Source organism: Lagenorhynchus albirostris, chromosome 2, assembly GCF_949774975.1.
Source record: "Lagenorhynchus albirostris chromosome 2, mLagAlb1.1, whole genome shotgun sequence".
Taxonomy (NCBI): Eukaryota; Metazoa; Chordata; class Mammalia; order Artiodactyla; family Delphinidae; genus Lagenorhynchus; species Lagenorhynchus albirostris.
The window spans coordinates 4,322,829-4,328,878 of NC_083096.1; the positions used below are offsets into that span (position 1 = coordinate 4,322,829).

At 36.3% G+C, this 6,050-nt stretch overlaps 1 non-coding gene across 1 annotated transcript; it reads left to right on the plus strand.

The window, feature by feature from the left end:
* The first annotated feature begins 884 nt into the window (after positions 1-884).
* On the plus strand, positions 885-991 carry LOC132516502 (U6 spliceosomal RNA). The gene has a single exon (XR_009539336.1). It is a non-coding gene; the product is annotated as a U6 spliceosomal RNA (small nuclear RNA).
* The last annotated feature ends 5,059 nt before the right edge of the window (positions 992-6,050 follow it).

Below are 6,050 nucleotides of genomic sequence, written 5' to 3' on the forward strand. Positions count from 1 at the left end.
AGGTTCATAACATTTACATTTTTTGATGTACCCACATAAAGTCTTTGGTGTTTGCCTCTGGGTTGCTTCTACAAGAGGAAGAAACAGTTAATAGCGGTGACAACATTTGATGGTGTAAACATTAATCACTTTTGCTAAGTAGTGCGCTTTAACTCCACTCTCGTCTCTAAGACACCAAGATCGTGAACACTCTCTAAAGAGGATCTTCCTAGAATCAAGTTCAAGTTGATTCTCCCTTCTAATGTCTTCACCATTTATTCAAACTCATGTCATAGTTTACTTTGCTCTATTTCTGAACTATGAATTTATTGCACAGTTTATCCTTCTGCTTCTGGTGGATTTTCTTTGTCATCTTTCCTCCATCCCTAATATCTTCAGCTTCCTACTCCTTCTATCAATTGCTTGAACCTCACTTCATTCATCTTCATTCATTCATCATCATGAGATGTACCCTAGCTCATTTGCTTCATATCCAGACTATGATTTTCTTTTTTCTTTTAAAAGATTTTTTTGATATGGACCATTTTTAAAATCTTTATTGATTTTCCTACAATATTGCTTCTGTTTTATGTTTTGGCTTTTTGGCCCCGAGGCATGTGGGATCTTAGCTTGCCGACCAGGGATCGAACCTGCACCCCCCTGCATTGGAAAGCGAAGTCTTAACCACTGGACCACCAGGGAAGTCCCTTGTCAGCACTTTTAAAAATCAGTTTTCCTTCTACTTCCTCTGATATCTACCATGCTTTCTTTTCACTGTATGTTTAAACCTTTTTTTCTTTTACTATAATTTTAATGAGGTTTCAACAGAGATAAAGTAGAGTGTGCTCGGTCTGGCGTTTTCTACTGGAAGTACACATTTCATGTTGAAAAATTTCAGCAGTTTGGTGCTCACTTTGGCAGCACACATGGTAAAATTGGAACGATACAGAGAAGGTTACCGTGGCCCCTGCACAAGGATGATGCGCAAATTCGTGAAGTGTTCCATATTTTTTGCACCCCAATGTTCATGGCAGCACTATTTACAATAGCCAAGACATGGAAGCAAGCTAAGTGTCCATCAACAGATGAATGGGTAAAGAAGATGTGGCGCATATATACAATGGAATATTACTCAGCCATAAAAAAGAATGAAATAATGCCATTTTCAGCAACATGGATGGACCTAGAGATTATCATACTTAGTGAAGTAAGTCAGAAAGAGAAAGACAAATATTATATGATATCACTTACACATGGAATCTAAAAAATAATACAAATGAATTTATTTACAAAACTAGAAACAGACTCACAGACAAGAAAGCAAACTTATGGTTACCAAAGGGGTAAGGCTGGGGGGAGGACAAATTAGGAGTATTGTATTAGCATATACACACGACTACATTTAAAATAGATAAACAATAGGCACCTACCATATAGCACAGGGAACTATATTCAATATCTTGTAATAACCTATAATGGAAAATAATCTGAAAAAATATATAAATACGTGTAATTGGATCACTTTCCTGTACACCTGAAACTAAAACAATATTGTAAATCAACTATATGTCAATAAAAAAAAATTTTTAAGAAAAAAATTTTAACAATTTGTACTCTTTAGAGGTTTCCCTGAGCCTTTTCTCCTCCATCTGCCTGCTCAGCCTGGCTCTTCACCATCACAATTGAGATTTCTTCAATTTCTCCATACATATGGTTCCTAAATTTCTGTATGTAGCCTGATTTAATACTTACCACACTCCTGTGCTATTAGTACTATTATTATCCCTACTTTATAAATGGGGAAGCTTAGGGACAGAGGAGTTAAATTACTCGCCCAATAACTCATAGCTAGGAAGCTACGGAGACAGAATTTAAACATGCTCTTAACCATCACTCTGTATGGCTTCATCCTTTCAACTCAAACAATCTAATTTCTATGGTCAGTAAAGGTGAATAATTCATCTTAAATACCTCAAATATAAAAATTAGTTAACATATCACCATCTCCTCTGATTATGCATTCTTCTAGGACTACCAGTAATTTTGATTTACTGACAACGTATGTTTTGTTTTTGTGACATTTAGCAGGAATATGCCATTAATCAGCCTTTTGTTTTTCCCAAATCTGAAAATGCATTCCAAAAGAGTTTCATAGAAACTCTTAATGACTGAAAATCATGGTTCTGCTACTATATAATGTTGAGAATAATAAATACTATACTTATGGGGATTAATTATTAAATCCAGCTAGGAATCACAGCCTTCCTAAGGCAAATAATTATAATGACACACAATAATGTTTAACATCTACGATGGGTACTGAAGTTGGGAGTGCGTTAATGCATGTCAAAACAGTAACAGAGATTCTATGCATCATAAGAAAATAATTCTGAGAATTTCTCTAAGAGAAGTAACTGTTGGTCAAACTAATGAGCATGAAATATTTACTACCAGAAATCTATGTATCCTTCCTGATCTATCTTTTAGGACCCTGCATAAAAAGTCTCTTCTAACCCTAAAATTTTATATTCCTATCCACCCATATGCTGGTGGGTATGGCCAGGTTGGGATGAGATAAAACAGTAAGACTGGCTTTGAGGTCAGACGATGTTGAGCTTAAATTCCGGTTCAAGGTTCAGCTACCTATGAGCTGTGTGATCTTGGGCCAGTTATTTCCTCTCTCTTAGTTTCCTTATTGACATAATGAGGGAAATACTACCTATTTTAGGTAGGCGATTAGGAAAAGCCTCACAGGAGGTGATATTTTTTGCAGAGTCCTGCATGACATAAAGGGTTGACATTTCTAAGAGGTACACAAAATCTCAAGCTCATAAAGGGAAAAAATATATATAATTTCTTTATACACTCTGGGTAACCATAATCTGTTTTGCAAGGAAAACAACAGACCTAGAGGTAGTTTCCATAACTAATAAAGAGCTCACACAAACCAGTAAGAAAGGGAGCAATCAAATACATTTAAAATGGGGTATAGAAAAGCAAGTTAGGAAAAAATACCTATGGTCAATGAGCAAAAGAAAAAAAAATGTCCAATTTCTCTCTTAAAATCAAATATTATCAATTAAAAATCTAGGAGATATGATTTTTCACATATCAGAAATTTTTTAAAATAACAAAAAACTGATGCTGCCCAGTTCTAGAGAAGATGTAAAGATCACTCTCATGCAGGTTGTTACAGTCTCATCAACGTTTAAAATGACATATTTTTTGACCCAGTAACCACACTTCTGGCAATTTGGCCTGTGGATTTACTTTCACAGCTTTCCAGCATGTACGAGGATATTTATTATAGAAATTATCTGTGATAGCAAAAAAAAAAAAAAAAAAGTAGCAACAATCAAAGCTTTATCAATAGAAATCTGACTAAGGTATAGTATATGCATATGATATAAGTCTACAAGAATTTTTTAAAAATAAGAGATATTTTTTAGATCATCTAAATAGCTAAAACAGGGACTCCCTTAAATCTATAATTAATTTAGGGGAATCTGACCCTTTTACAAAGCAGAATCTTTCTATTCAAAGCAGAGTTTTATTCTCTTTCACCTGAAATTTCTTTAATGTCTTTCAGAAAATTTCTTCTCTATGTCTTGTACATTTTTTAATCAAGTGTCTAATGGTTCAATCATTTTGTTAGCTATTGGGAATGAGATTTCTTCTTCCATTATAATTTCTCAATGATTTTTTCATGACTATAGCAGGGGTCAGCAAACAACCAACATGGGCCTAGTCTGGGCTGCTGCCTGTTTTTTAAATAAAGTTCCATTGGAACACAGCCATGCCTGTGTTTATTTTTTGTCTACAGCTGCTTTTGCCCTACAACAGCAGAGGTGTGTAGTTGCAATACAGACGGTATGACCACAAGCCTAAAATATTTACTAGCTAGGCTCTTTACAGAAAAACATTTGCCAACCCCTGACGTACAGGAAAGTTATTTGATTTTATATGTTAATTGATAAGCAACTTCCCTACTGAATTTTCTTAATGTTTTTAATGATTTTCACTTTTCTTGGGTTTTCTAGGTTAAAAAATCACATCATGTGCAAGGAATGATACTACTGCCTCTTCTTTCCTTTATTTAATGTTTTTATTCTTTCCCTGTTGTAACTGCTTTGGATTGACTTTCCAGAGAACTACCAAATAATTCTGGCGGTAGCAGGCATCCTGGCTTTAATAGCAATGGCTTCTAATGTTTCATTGAAAACTGTGACCCTGCATTTTAGCTTGAGATAGGTATTTTTATCACGGTGAGGAAATATCAAGCCATTCTTATTTTACTAGGGTTTTATACCAATCAGGCTTGACCATTTACCTTTATGAAAGAACCTTTCAATAGTTATGATCGTTTAGAAAAATCGTAAACCATTCCTATAGCGCATTAGCAAATGTCCTAATGTGGTCGCCCCCGACACCAGCTATCAGCTCCTTCAGGTCCAGCTGTAGACAGCGGCCTCCCCATAGCCACACCCTCCCCGGGGAATCCACAGATCTGCTGATTGAACAGGACAAGGCATCAGCTCCTTGAGATTTATGAAGCCTCTCTAATAAATACCTTATACCCCTAAACTCCCTCTCCGCATATGCCACCAGCGTCCCCAACCTGCCCATCTAGGGAGTTACTGAAGGGCTGAGTCTGAACTCCTTATCGTGCCCTACCTACATGCCACGTTACTTTGTCTCTGGATTCCTCTCTGCTTCCCTGAGCTCAGCCCACACGCTGGCTTCCTCCTCTCCCTGCGCCCCCATGTCATGTCCTGCAGGCTCCCCGGGCCTGAGGACCACGCCCTCGCGTTCCCCTCTGTCTGGACGGACTCACGCCCTCAGCTCGCTCAGGACCCTGCTCGGCGGCCTCCTCTTCATGCCTCTGGATGTCAAATGGTCCACGCTCACCCCTCCCACCTCATCCCAGCTCACCATTCTCACCCCCTTTACCCTGCTTACTTTCTTCAGAGCGGATCACAACCTGACATGCACATATCTGTTGATTTATTTATTGTGCCTCTCCCCAACTTTAATGGAAGCAGGCCTGTTCTATTTTACTCACTAAAACAGTCCCTGGGACAGAGTAGGTGCTCAATATACATCTGTTGAAGGCACAAGCAATTAACTAAAAATAAAATGATCTTACTCTACAGGCTCAATGAGATCTTAACACAAATTATTATAAAAATTGAATGTAAAAGAGTGTTGCAAACAATCCTATTTTGCCCTTGACATAGCGTATTCGTCTGGAAGTGTTTTCTTCATATATTTTACTGACTTCAATTTTCAGAGACCTAAAGTTTGGGGTTTAAATTTTTCCACTATCATCTTTTTTCTATAACTAATGAGGAGCCAGTAAACTCCAAAGCATTCAAATATGATTGTAAAGCTCAATAATAAAAAGAATCCCCTTGTCATATAGTTATATTTTTAAATTAATTTTAATTAAATAAGTAGTATATGATTACATTCTTTTGGGAAAAAAACTAAACATCAATGATAAGGCTAAGGTCTACTTTGACTTTTACCACCAAGATCAATCCCCTTCTCTCTCTCAAGAAATAAACATAATAGCAGTTTAGTACAGATTCATCCAGACCTTTTTCTATATACTACTTGTATATATAGTTAAGTGATATTTATGTGTATGGAAGTGTTCATTTCATAAGTGTATCAGCTCATTTAATCCTGATGGAAGTCATATCCACGAGGCATTATTTATTAAATAATAATGATATTTTATATCTCATAGGGTTATTTTGATGATTAAGAGTTCATGTGAGTGAGAACACTTAGCGGTGTGCTTCCTACAATGTAAGCACTTCTTAAGTGAGATGGACAAGTCTACATTACATATTCTCTAATATGCAGGCACTCATAATCACTGAGGTGCTAGGATCTGGGGAGACATCTAACACCTATATTCAATTCCTGAGATGAAAAGGGGTTTTTAAATATCCTAAGGAATTATCATATGTCACAGAAACTCATATACTTCCAGTAGTTCTACTATTAGTGGTTTATAGTTTTATTTAAAAATATAATCAACTTATCTCACTATAGTTAAAAAT